This window comes from Cydia strobilella, chromosome 9 (assembly GCF_947568885.1).
Source record: "Cydia strobilella chromosome 9, ilCydStro3.1, whole genome shotgun sequence".
NCBI lineage: Eukaryota > Metazoa > Arthropoda > Insecta > Lepidoptera > Tortricidae > Cydia > Cydia strobilella.
This window is the reverse complement of record NC_086049.1, coordinates 15,779,798-15,794,956: the sequence shown is the minus strand read 5'-3', so window position 1 is coordinate 15,794,956 and position 15,159 is coordinate 15,779,798.

The following is a 15,159-nucleotide window of genomic DNA, read 5'->3' as shown; positions in this document are numbered from 1 at the left end:
CTTGTTAATGTTAGTACAAAGTTGCGTTTACAAGTTGTACCGAATCAGAATTACATTATCAACATCTTTACTAAGGACTAAGGACGTAACTATGTATTGCTTATAGCCCAGCATTTCCCAAACTATGGGTCGCGAGCGAATATGGGCCCTGATACTAATAGAAAATCTGAGGGTTACCAATAATGTTTTATGCCCTCTATTTAAACGGCCCCAAAAATGGCAGTTTTTGTTAGGTGGGTCGGAGCTCAGTCAACTTTGGGAACCACTGCTATAGAATAGGCTCGATAATCAGAGAATAATTTACAAATAAATAATAACGAATCTTGAAATTTCGTCATCATTATACATATAGGTAGACGGTCGTAAAACATTACGTCTCTCTTTTTCCTATTTGGCAATTCGACATTTAGAGATAGAGCCAAGTGAGAGTAATGATAATCGGGCTTTGCAAAGCTGTGCAAGTTGTGGAAAATGTCCAAAAAGTTAGAAAAGTTCTCGGAAATTTCAGGAAAATTTTACAATAAATAGTGTTTTCATTTTGCAAATGGACAATTCCGTTTACAACACTAAATTATGAAAGTTTCCCGAAATGTGGATTTTCGTCATTTCTGAAACAAATTTGTAATAAAATAATGGAATTTTAGTCAACATTAAATTCACATAAAACGGCTAAACTAAGGAAATTATCACATTACATTAGCGACAATCTCTCTTCTATGTATATCCCTATCGTTATACATAATAAATAAATAATAAAATAAAAAAAAATAAAAAGCCTTTTATTTCTTGAACTTTTTTTACATTATTTCATAATTGTGCGTTCTATATATATAATATTATTCAAGAACCCCGTTTTCACAGGTGAAGGCCTCCTCCAAAGCCTTCCATGTATCTCGGTCCTTTGCCACTTGTATCCAATTTGGCCCAGTAATTATATAATTTGTCTAAATTATCTATAAAAATGTTGTTGAAAAAAATCATCGTTAAAATGACAATAATAAAATTAATAACATTTACTTTTGCAACGGTAATGAAATTGATGACAGTAACATGCCACTCACATATTGTCAATGGAATATTAATTAACTAGTGTTATAATACTTATAATTGCATTTATTATAATACTCCATATTATTATTAATATTGTTTAATACGATGCATTAATTTAAACATGATTGATGATAAACTCCTTTAAGTTTCTTTATTTTTGTTATCTATTTCATATGTGACTAAAATAAAACTGTTCGACGCTCATGCAATATAACATCAATTCAAAATACAGGTCCCAGTTTTTCCTTAATACAATTTCAAGAGCTTGTAGCAGTAGTTGACTAAAATATCCGATAATATTGGTTTTTACGACAACTGACACTGATTTGTGAACATTACAGATTCACTCGCCGGAAGAATTGCAAAATACAATTAAAGTTTACCTTCCATAGTGACATCGCCTGATATGTCAAGTCGAAAATAAAACAAGTATCACGCAAGGGACAACGCTCGGCCCATTACATATTCAGGTTTTTTTTTTGTAGGTTAGCATCCAGTTTATGACTGATCTTTGATCACGCGAAATTCTTATCGTTGTGGGGATCAAGTTTTAGCAGCGAAGGCTCAGTTGACAAATGTTTTGTGAATTATCTACCAGGGCGCGGTTAACAATGTAAATGTATGGAAAGTTATTAATTACGGAGTACGATTAACACCTTATTACCTTTGGTTATGTATGAATAATGAGAATTGATAACGCGGTCAGAAATATGACATTGACATCATAAGTTATACATGAGATATAAATTACAGGGCGTGGTGATAATGAGGCTAAAAGTGCAATCATGTCATTCATTAAGTCACACGAGATAACAGATATAAAGGCGTAATATTGCACCGATTACAAAATTAATGGTTTTTAAGATTCCTCTCCAATATGTAAACCTACACGCTACACGATACGATAAAGTCGATAAAGCAGTAAAGTTTATGCGCGGATAGCGGATAAACAAACCTGATTTGGTCATTGGATAGTTTCAATAAAGTGTAATCTTAGGTACAATTGAACAAGAGCCAAATAAACGTTCGTGGCTGGTGATTCTTCTTTATCCGTGCAATAAGCTAAGCTCGCAAAAACTGCCATCGTGGGGCAGATATTGAAATATCGGGATATTGGAAGTAAGTATTGGAACCAATTCTGGCCTATTTTTATTTCCTTATCCTATCCTAACACCTAAATTCTTCCTGTATCAATTGCTCTGGCACATTAGCAGATAAATCTCTCCCCGCACTCACGGTAATGGAGTATATGATACGGATTAGATATTTTTATATGCTCATATCAATCTTCCATTTGGTATGTAGGGTATTGGAATGGTGGCGTGTGTCAGGAAACATTTGCACGAATCACACGAATATGTTTCTAAGCTAAGTCAAAAGGGATCTTCATACGAGTTTTAATAACATATTTGTTCTTGGCTTTTGATAGCTTTTGCTTGTGTCATGCAACTTCGAAAATTCAGGGTTTGTTTGAATGGATTTATTGGTACACATTGCAAGTAAATATCTTGGCATTAGTCTAATCGATATAGAACATTAAATTAGTACTTTGTGTGCTGTTAGATTGGAATATGTGTTAATTATATGTTTTCAGGCTCGGTCTCCCAGTTACTAAATATTTATATGTGTAATGTATATCCTATATAAATCCGGAGAAACGTAAGCCGACTTTTATAGGCCATGTGCTAGTCAAACGTCAGATCGAATGGCTATAAAATGACGACACGATTTTATATTTCATATGGGTGCAATAACTCCAAACGCTGCTACATCGTTCGTAACTTGTCCCATTAGTGTCGTTTACATGATAATTGGTGACATACGATATTATCTAATCGTACACAGTGACAGAAGGAATCGAAATGAAGTAACATAAAGTGTGCATGTTTTTTTTTAATTCGCTTATATGTATAGCCTGGGAATCAAACCGACTAAGGTCTGTTTTTTTATTCCGTAGACTAAAATGACGTTTCATGTGTAAGACATGACATTTCTTAGTACCACATGAAATGTCATTTTAGTCTACGGAATAAAAAACAGAATATACAAATTTCAAAAAAGAATGCAATATTATTCCACTAGTCGATACAGTTCATTTTATTGTAAAAATTTCTTTTCTATCGTACAAAACATTCATAAAATCGTATATTGTCCATTTGATGGATGAAAATATGATCACTAGATGCGCTACTCCGTCCTGTCGCATCTCTACTTCTACTTTAACACCGACTTCGAAGTTAAGGTAAAATGAAATGCTAGCGCTTGGGCATACTCTCATTTTACATATTATGGTTTAGTCTATTCACCGATGTGATCAAGGATCCGGACGCCAGCCGGTAGTCGTTTTACTTTTCAATTAAATAACTAAATTATCGATGTCAACGATAATTCTTATTAATTATCATTTAAATGACATTACGCAGGGAGACGGTCGAATCCATCGCTTGAAGAGCACAGAGAATCGATTGGACAAAGGTAATTTGCTAATTTACGGTACTTTAATAAAACCTTGAACCTGGATGCGCTACTTCATTTCCAGCCATAATTATGGCAGTCATGGGTATTGGAGTGTAGGTAGTGGTCTTCAATGGTGTTGGAAACTGTCAAAGGTTTTTATAGATAGCGCCAGCAGCAGCCTAGTTTTACCTGTCTCTAGTTTTGGTCTATGAGATTTGGCTTAAAGGGCTAGCATAGCGTCCAGGCCATAAAATTCCAAAAACAAACATGAATTTGACACTATTCGTAGAACTGACAGGTAAAACCTATGCTGGCGCCATCCGTAAAATACTACGACCGGCTAACCCCATTCAACGCATTCAGTAAGGTTAATTAATAAGGGCTGACGGCCTTTACAGGGTAGCTAATACTACTTAAATACTATTATTTTTCACCATGTCTTTACGAATGTAAGAAAACACAGACGAACTGAGAAGAACAAAGTGTTTTCTGGAAAATTAAATACAACGAAAACCTCTACATGACCCACCTTATCTTTTTTGGAATGGCTTGATTTGATGCAATGGAGAAAACTTACAAGATCCGAGATTACATGGCAGCATGGCACTAAGTGGGTTGTCCAGTTGGTTGGGCAATTTTTTTGTAATTTTGCGTAGGTGTACAACTTGGTTAATGCAATTAAGATAGTAAAAGTTGGATGATTTATTGTTTTTAGTCTGGAGATATAATCTTGTAAGGGGTCATCCATTCATTAGTTACATCACGCGTTTAGGGGGAGGGAGGGGGTCAAGAAAATGTGACATGTTGTGACAAGGGGGAGGGGGAGTCACAAACTTTGTGACGTCACTAACTTTATCAGTAACCGAAAATGTACTTAAACTATTTTATTCTTTGTACAATTAAATAACAAGTTTTTGGAACGATAATCGTTTTTATTCGTTTAATTTTCTTTCCTAATCAGTTTTGAGTTATAAAATTACTAATATGTATTTCTTTTGTCAAAAATATTTTGATAAAATATTGATAAAACTCTTAATTCGATTTGCCGATTCCGTTGAAAAAATGTGACATTACACCAGGGGGGAGGGGTTTGCCAAATGTGACAAGGAGGGGAGGAGCGGTCCAAAAAACCTAGAAATTCGTGTGACGTAAATAATGGATGACCCCTAAACATTAAAAAGCTGGTGTAGGTGAATTAAAATTGAACATTTATTGATTTAAACATTATCGTGGATTTAAACTGTGTGCCCTCTGCGGTATCGCTTGCAGACGCTTCTGCTTAATACTAAATAATTTAATACACTCTTTTTTGGGCAGTTGTGTAAAAATGGCATTCGCTTTACTAATCCAGACTAGTTTTCTACAAGAATAAATAAACCTAACATTGACTACTATATATATTTCTCATATCTACTATTGTGATGGTGATAATATTCGCAAAGGTATAATTTCTTCTTTCAATGCGTTCCAACTAGATAACTCTAGGTACAAACCAGTAGGACCTAATGTTGCTACTGAGTAGGTAGACATGTTTGTGTATTCGTGTGAAGCGACATTATTCGCTCTCGACCCTTTCGATGTAACGATATACTCCTGCGAGCCGTCGCGGTCCGCCGGCTTGCCTTATTGTTACAACTGCTACATAAGTTATAAGGTTATAATAGCGCTTACGTACCAACAGAAATAGTCTAAAGACCTTTGCACACTGCACACCGATGCATGTGCGTAGGCCTGCACGTGCGCGTTGTACAGATCCTTATGAGACTGCACGCCCCTTGCGTGACATGTGACGTGTGCGTGCACGACTCCAACATCTTAACGCATGCGCACGTGCAGGTCTGCGCATACGCAGCCGGTGTGCGCTGGTCTAACCATTGTTAGATTAGTTAGACCTTATAACTTTGCAATAAGGTTACACGAAATGTCCGTTAACTTTGTGGACGAAGGTACTTGAATCGAGCACGAGTTTATTCTAGCTCAAGTGGCAAAAACGGTAGATGAACGTCTGATTGGTACAAATCTATAAATACTCGAAACGATTGGGGTATAATGAAGTCCGAGAAAAAGAAGTTATTTACGTCAATTGAGAATATTTTGGCCCATCTAACAACCTAAATTACTTTTCAAAAGGACACCAAATTTACCCGTTTCATGAGAGTTATGATAATAATTAGCAATCTAATCTAAGTTCAGTAATTGAAGACCCATATTTGATAAGCTACAATAGGTAGGTCCACTAATTGAATCACCAGCTGATTACTCATAATTAATTGCGATTACTTGTGCCGATGCAAATGTTTTTGATTTGACTCATATGGTTTGTAGAATTCGTTCCGCAACTGTCGTACCGATTTTGCGGATGTTTTATAAGTAGAATTTACTTTATGGAGCACTGATTGCAACAATAAAGGTCAGTGAATTGTAATTTTTGGCGATAATTCGGCGAAAAATAAATGCAAATTTAAAACTGGCCCGTACTAATACGATTGAAATGCTGAATTTAGCAAATATAAACACGTTTTTTCTGTGTACGGATCGAGTAAACAGACACAGGTGACTAAGTAATTGAAACAAATGAGCCGGTACTTTTCATAACGTTGACAAATCGATGGCCTTTAAAATTGTTCGTGAAATTATAATGGAAGCGCGCACATCAGGGAAGGATTGTCCACTTAATAGCCCATTCTGGTATTAACACATCAATGAAGGAACGTCACTCTTTCAGGGCGTTCGGAAATTAAAATAACACAATTTTAAACTAGGTTCTGTCCACTCTATAAATACAATGCAGGGCCTTTAGACTGAAATACCCTGAAAACCTTTGTAATAACGCGTTATTGACCGAGCGTTAGCGAAGGTCTGCATTTCAGCTTGGACAAAAATGCTTTCGTATGTCCCCATGTTCTCCTCTACAGGTCGCAATTCTCAACCGATTCTAGTGAAATTTTGTGAGCAGGTTCAATGATTAAATAGATTTTTTTGTCGAAGCGGAGCCATATACTCGTATTTTTTCAATTGTGCTCGCGAGGTCTACAGCTCACAGAGCCACTCGTTTATTAGGATCCGATTTTTAGTTTTCAGATGCGCCGGTATTTGTCATACTTAACATACTTGACCGATGCCATACATTATTTGTGCTCAAGCAAATTCGTCGTTAAAATTTAAGTCTTATCGTAATTTGCCTTATCTGCCCCATAAGGGATGCGCGTGACATTCGGACTGCACGTCTCGTTTAGCAAGTGATCAATTATCTTTCTGGCACCTCGACGTGTCGCCCACGGCCTCCCACTAGTATGCGCCGCAGACACGCGCACTGGACATTCACAAACTACAGACTAATCAGCGTAAATTTAAACTTCGTTTACGCTAGTTACTTGAGTTAACTGTCTAACTACAGTCATAGGGCGGACACGCTAGACATATAATACACCAAAAATCACTTGCGGCATGCGTCATTGAGTGAGTAAGTTGCTTAAAAACAGTACTGAGCGGTCGGCAAAAGCTCGTCAATCTGCTGTCGCGGGGCGGGGTAATTCGAATCGGGGCGGGGCGGTGCGTGGCCGTTCTGCATGATAATACTATTACTTATTCTGTGCTACAGTTAAGTCTATCTAACTGCTGTGTGCCGATTTGCCAACGCTACAGAGCTCTACAATGGCTCCACATACAGGTAAATATAATAATCAGAGCTAAAACAATAAGGCTTGGAATGCAGGCAAGCCTCTGTTCTCGGTACAGCCAAGGCCGCGGAGATAAAGATGCTACAAAACGATGTAAAATTAGTCTCGTGTCTGCGCTAATCAACATAATAGATGTTAAGATTAATCTTCGCTACGAGGAACCGTTTAGTGACTGCTACTGTTTTTTTAGAGCAGTTTTATAGGGTATTCTCGATTCTCCTACTAGTCTAATCAGTTTCTTTTTTAGAACTGTCAAAACGATTTGCTAATATGGAATTTATATGAAACATTACACAATGACGTCACGGTCAACTCATTGGGCTGAAAGAACGCGACACGTGATCGACAGCCCGCCTGCCTCCGGCCGGGCGTCCCTACACTACATCTACGGTAAACTCATCTATTTTTATACTTCAATCCAATCCAATCAATTGATTAAATAGAAATTGCGTTTAAAAAAACCTGCTATCTATGTTTTTCTATTAATTACCTGGTGCTTTATTTCATGCATGGTGTGAAATAAATTATTTTAAATACAGTGTAATACCCTATTCTAGAGCAGGTACGTTTTATTTAGGACTAGCGACCCGCCCCAGCTGTGAAAAGGGGGGTGGAAGTTTGTATGGTATATCGATAAAAAGCAGATTGGATAAAAAATAGGCTACCCAAATTACTAACTCCACGCAGACGAAGTTGCGGGCAAAAGCTAGTAAGAAAGAAAACCGGCCAAGTGCGAGTCGGACTCGCGCACGAAGGGTTCCATTTCCATACCATTACGCAAAAAACGGCAAAAAATCAAGTTTGTTGTATGGGAGCCCCCCTTAAATATTTATTTTATTCTGTTTTTAGTATTTGTTGTTATAGCGGCAACAGAAATACATCATCTGTGAAAATTTCAACTGTCTAGCTAATAGCTATCACAGTTCATGAGATACAGCCTGGTGACAGACGGACAGACAAACAGACAGACAGATAGACAGTGAAGTCTTAGTAATAGGGTCCCGTTTTTACCCTTTGGGTACGGAACCCTAAAAAAAGAAGTGTCATGGGTTATTTACGCGAACTTTTCGTTTTTACACCTTCATAACTCAAATCTATTGAACACAAACGCCTGAATAGTTTATTTATTAAAACCTAAGCCTTAGACTAACTAAAAACCTAAATTGATAAGTTTATGCATAGATAAGATAGTTAATTTTTCAAGTAGAATGCGCTTATAAATTAGAGGAGGGTATTCCAATATGGGACTGGTTTTTTTAACAATCTGTATAAGAGATTAGCTGCATATTAGGTAATTATTCTGCAAGTTTTCCAATGTTCGTATTCAGATGAATTATTCGGTTAAAGTGCCGAATATTCAGCTGTACACTGTAAAATGTAATTTCCGCCATAATTTTTAATCAGGATTCGTTTTTCCATTGTCATTAAAACACATGATGAGACATGTTGAATCCATAGGATGTTTCGATTATTTTCGTGGATCTGAAAATTTGTTAGCGAGTCCCTGGCTTTTTGACCTGTTTGTTTCTAGGGAATTGCCAAAGAAGCAAATACAGCTTTAGCTGCTAATGTAATTGAAGCATTTTCAAATGGTTTATTTATCATGTAACTTGGCTCTCATTTCACATTTATGTTTTTAATGGGACATATAGTCATACTCTACAAAAAAAGTATTGAAAGCTGTGAATTTACAGTCTTAAATATAACATAAAAGAAATTTTGTAAAAATACAATACTTGTTACTGCATAATCTAACTAAAACATTTATACACAAATGAATACTAAACAAATAACAAAAAAAATAAACAAAACAAAATATTTACACTAACCTCGCAAGCAGTTAGGGGCCACTCAGGATCACTAGGGTTAGCAGGCGTCAACCGTCCTGTGGAAGACCAGCAGATCAGAACTAGTTGGACAAACCTACGGCAAATACCGACAAAGTATTCCCCCCCATATTAATTCCCAAAGGTTATTACACAAGTCAAGTACACTACTTTTGGGAAACTGCCAAAATATTTGTTGCACAAATGAAGCATGCGAAAATGAAAATCATCAAACCAAAACATTTTACCTGCCTCACACTGATTCAACTAGAAAAGCAGTCGTCATCTCGGAACAGAGTTAAGTGCATCCAAGGTCGTCATCAAGGATACAAAAGAGTGACAAGCTCACATTGTTAGAAAAATACTAGTTAGCGCATGACAAAAAATGTGTGGTTAAAAAGATATCGAGTAACACTGCAGGGGCACTTACGAAACTACTTCCTCTCAAAGGCATTTCAGTCAGGAATACAATAAAATCACGCACTTTTTTGAGTCAAATATTAATGAAACCGTATTAAACACTCGTTACACAAAGACAAATACGTAAAAACTAATCTGTAAATTGCTTTTTGCCTCGGCGCTTGATGCTGCAGGTTCAGATAAAAATTTGATTTGACAGCACTAGCTAGCCAGTCAAGTCAAGAATTCGTTTCTAGAACAATCACATGCTGCAAAGCCGCAAAACTAGTATGGATTGTGCAAACTATTTAATGATATCATTAAACATTAACTAACTACTTTTAAAACATTATTCATATTTTTTAATTTAATTAATTAAAGAGTAGTACGTCTATTTATATAAATAATTACACATTTTTATTATTTACACAGATAAAATTCTCGTAACTCGTTGATATGAACAAAACGCTTTTAGAAGCGTTTTTAGCATAGTTAACCGTTATGTTTATAGTTGGTCAAACCAATTTGTCAGTCAGTAACAACCAGGAAAATTATACTGATCCCTTTCTTTTGGGCGATAGTACTAGTTTAAGACAAAGATAGTATGATTCTCTCTGTCTATGTTTGAAATGAGACAGTCCTTTGACATACTTTAGTTTAAAGTTTGCGCAATCTTTGCGTAAATAACTGCGTTCTTAACTTTGGTTCTTAACGTTCTTAAAAAACGTCTGACCCATGTCATTTTGTTGATTCTTTGGCGGGAACTTGAAAAAAGTAGTCGGAAAATTTTCGCTCCAAACTTTTAAAATTGTGGTTTATTAGTTTAAACTAACTTAATTTGTATATATTTGATGTAAAATTTTGTAAATAATTATAGTTACTGGCTAAACAATGGGAGGAAACGAGGGGGGCGGGGAAAACCCGCCCACCCTTAAGCGCTCCAAAACCGACGGCCTAGGTGGCACGGACGATGGCGGCGGGGGTGAGCAATCTAATAGTACTAATAGTGCATATTTACCGTACTTTAAACCGGACTACAAAAGACTATACCCTGAGAACTCGGGAAAATTGGAGTTTAAAGTTTTTGTAGAGCATGTGGACCCAAAGGACAGATTGGGAAATAAAAGTCCAATATTTCTCAACCACATATTCACAAGTGGCATAAAAGGTGTAACGGCTATACAGCGCGTAAATGCTAACAAAATTGCGGTCGTTTTCAAGCAGTATAATACAGCGAACAACTTTCTAAACAACGCTACATTTTTGACCAAATATAACATGAAGGCGTACATACCGGCGACCCAAATCGAAAAAACTGGAATAATCAGATTTGTGCCAGCCAATATCTCTAACAAGGATTTATACACAAAGTTGAGCTCTATCTATGAGATAATAGCGGTCCGCCGCTTCACGAAAAAAGTCGGACAGGAACGTGTTGCTTTACAGACAGTGAGCATTACGTTCTTGTCGCATGTACTACCGGACAATGTACAGTACGATTTATTCTCGTACAGAGTCTTCGAATATGTGCCTCCACTACTGCAGTGTTTTAAATGCTTTAAATTTAACCATGCAGCTAAAGTATGTAACGGAAGACAGCGTTGCTCCATTTGCTCGGGCGACCACTTCTACAAGGACTGTGACAAACCGGATCAGTTATGTTGTGCAAACTGCAGCGGACCTCATTTAGCAATATCGAAAACTTGTCCAATAAAACTCCAAAAAATAACAGAAAAAAAAACTAATATCACATACGCCTCTAAAGCCGAAACTCGAAAAGTTGAGTTTCCGATACTCCTTGACAAAACTGTAAAACTTCCAGAAAAAGCAAATAAACCACAATCGCAGAAAAAAAATGTTTCTCCTACAGCTACACCAGCAGAAACACCGAAACTTGACCTTAAAAAAGAATTACTACAGAATGTAGACTTGTTGAACGCTTTGGTTAGCACTCTCATAGAATTAGCAAATAAGACCGATTCTAATCCAATCACTAACAGTTCTATTAAAGATATGCTTCTTAAAAATATTAAATAATGGATTATACACATATTCGAATTGCTCAATTTAATATACAATCAGCCACAAATAAAAAACCGTTGCTAATTAATTTTTTAAAAGTTTATAATATTGATGTTTGTCTTCTTAATGAAACCTGGTTAAAATCAACTAATACTGCTTTTAGGATACCTGGTTATAATATTTACTGCAAATATGCTAAAAATGGACATGGCGGAGTTGCTATACTTGTTAAAAATATATATAAACATACTTTTATACACACTGACTTTTATGAAAATATTCAAAATGTAGCAATCTCAATTGTGACTGACCGAGGGCCTTTATCAGTTTTATGTGTGTACTGTCCTCCAAACCGTCCACACATAAGACTAAATAGACTTAAAAATATAATTGAGAAATTACCAACACCTATAATAATATCAGGAGATTTCAATGCACATCATACAGCGTTTGGTTGCGCTACTAACCAATCTCGGGGTAACACCCTGTTTGATATTATAAGTGACTTAGACCTATGTATCTTAAATGACGGAAATCCAACTACTGTTACTTACCCCAACCGAAATCCCTCAGCGATCGATGTCAGCTTCTGCAGTGCAAGTATAGCACCTCTGTGCGAGTGGCAAGTCCATGATGACCCTATGGGCAGCTATCACTACCCTACTATAATCAGTATATTGACCTCTCTTGAAAAATACCAAATAAATGATCCAATAGATAAATTTATATATACTAAAGCTGACTGGAATAAATATAAAGAGCTTTCAGAAGAGGTATTCTCGAATTTTACTTTAAATGAGAATGATCCTATACAATCTTATGACAAATTTAGTTCTGAACTCGATCTATTAAAAATACAATGTATCCCAAAACTTACTAAAAATACAAACTTTATTAGCAGACCGCCGGTTCCTTGGTGGAATAAAAAATGTGAGGATAGTGTCATTAAAGCCTATGAGGCGTTAAAATATTACAGGGCCAATCCATCTTTAGAAAATTATATTGCGTACAAGAAACTTGTTGCTCTTAAAAAACGTACAATAGCAGAGGAAAGAACTAGTAGCTGGCGTAGTTTTTGTGCTTCTTTAAATCGATGTACACCTATTGGGTTAATATGGAATAATATTAAACGTTTTAAGGGGTTAAAATCTAAGCAGATAATCAAAAATGATGAATTTATAGAACCATTCATAACTAAACTAACCCAACGTTGTAGTAACGATCCTACCTCTATAGAAAGTTTATTTGAAAGTAACAATGATAATAATGAGTCTAAGTACCTTATTGAACCTTTTACTTGGGAGGAATTCATTGTAAGTCTGCAATCTAGGAAAAATACTACCCCAGGCTTGGATGACATACCATATTTGCTTTTAAAGAAACTGCATGTTAATGGTCAAAAAGTTTTATTAAGAATTATGAATTTACTTTGGTTACTAGGAAAAATACCTCAATCTTGGAAAACACAATGTGTAATACCTATTTTAAAACCAGACAAGCCTCCTAGTGAGGCAAACTCTTATAGACCAATTTCTCTATCTTCATGCGTTGGTAAAGTTTTTGAGAATATGATAAAGACTAGACTTGATTGGTATGTTGAGGCAAACAATATATTGCCTTCATTTCAAAATGGCTTTCGGCGAGGTAGAAGCTGTTCTGACAGCTTTATATCTCTTATATCGGATTTAAAATTGGCTAACTATAACAAGTCACATGCTGTTTGTATATTTTTAGATGTACAAGGAGCATTTGACAATGTTGATCCTACAATACTAGTAAAAGTTCTGTCTAATATTAATATCCCCGGGAAATTATGCAAATGGATATTTAATTTTTTAGACAATAGAGAGCTATATGTTAAATTTAACAACATATTACATGGACCACGACAAGTTTTCAAAGGCACAATGCAAGGAGCAACTCTGTCTCCTCTACTGTATAATTTGTATACTAGTGAGATAAACTCGTTTGTAAATACTTCTAATGTTAATATACTGCAATTTGCAGATGATCTTGTAATATATTCTATTAATTCTAATTTAGATGTAGCTAAAGCTCACATTAATAATGCGCTAAATGAACTTCATGTTTATTACAATAATTACTTACACTTAAAGATCAATCCAGACAAAAGCAAGTTATTAATATTGAGCAAGGACACAACAAATGTAAATATTGTATATAATAATGAGATTATCAGAGAAGTCCCTTCTCATAAGTTTCTAGGCGTAGTCATAGATAATCATTTAAATTTTGACCTACATGCTAAGCACATAATTTCTAATTCTGTTAAAGGTTTAAATGTTATGAGATGTCTTGCCGGTATATCTTGGGGCGCAGACCCTCAAGTACTGTCTTTACTGTATAAAACCCTTGTCAGAAGTCACTTTGACTATAGTTTTCTTGTACATATGAATACTGATCACACACATAAACTACAAATAATTCAAAATAAGGCAATGCGAATAATATCAGGGGCAATGTGTTCAACCCCAATAAGAGCAATGGAAGTAGAGACTAAAACAATGCCTTTACCTGTCAGATGGGTGTTGTTAGCTTATAGATATTTAATTAAGATATATGCTAAAAATAATCAAAGTGTAATAAGAAGAATAAAGGGTCATCCCAGAATTTCTAAGTTAACAGCATTACTCTTACAGGTGGAAGCTAAGTTTTGTAATATATATAAAAATGAAATTTGGCCATGTTATGAAGATAGTTTTAATAGTAAACTTTTAAACATTACAGTATGCACAAAATCTATCAATAATAATGCTGATTTTCTACATTTCTTGTCACAAATTCCCAATTATTACAAATTATATACAGATGGTAGTAAAGCAGAGTCTCACGTCCGAAGTGCAGTGTATGATCCTCAGACTAAATTTGTACAGAGCTTTAGATTGCATGATTTATGTTCCATATTTACGGCTGAAGCATATGCTGTATTTGAAGCCCTGAAAGTTATAATAAGAGTGTCAGAATATAAACATTTCTTTATTTTCACTGATTCACTTAGCTTAATTTATGGATTACAGAATAATCAATTGCATTATAAAGATAATTTTATTTTGTACAAAATTAAAAATATGTTATTACAATTGAAAAATAATAATGTAAATATAAATTTTATGTGGATTCCATCCCATACTGGTATAACAGGGAATGAAGTTGCAGACAAAGCTGCTTATTTAGGTATTAATGAATTAGATGTAAGATGTAGTACTAGAATTCCACTAACTGATTGTCAAGCTTCTGTTAAGACTGATGTTGTGAAGATGTGGATAGATTTATGGACTAAAGATAGAGAGATAAAAGGAAGATGGTACGCTAGTATTCAAACCGACTTACCTGGAAAGCCTTGGTATGAGAAGATAAAGATGGGAAGTCGTAGTTTTATTACCACCATCAATAGATTGAGGTTTGGTCACAACTGTGCACCAGCGCACTTAGCTAGATTTTCGATTATAGCCGATGGTACATGTCCTCACTGCCAGAATGGTAGCGTTGCAGATGTTGAACACCTTATATTTAAATGCCAAGTGTTTGCGTTTCAAAGACTCATCCTTGCAAGTGAATTAAGTGAAGTGTTTGATAATAATGTCCCCCGCCGCCTCACCGATATTCTTAAAAACGTTGACAGTTACGTTCCGTTATACGAGTACATCAAAAATACAGCATTGAAGATTTAAAGTGAAGTGTATTAACAAAATTACTAGTGCATT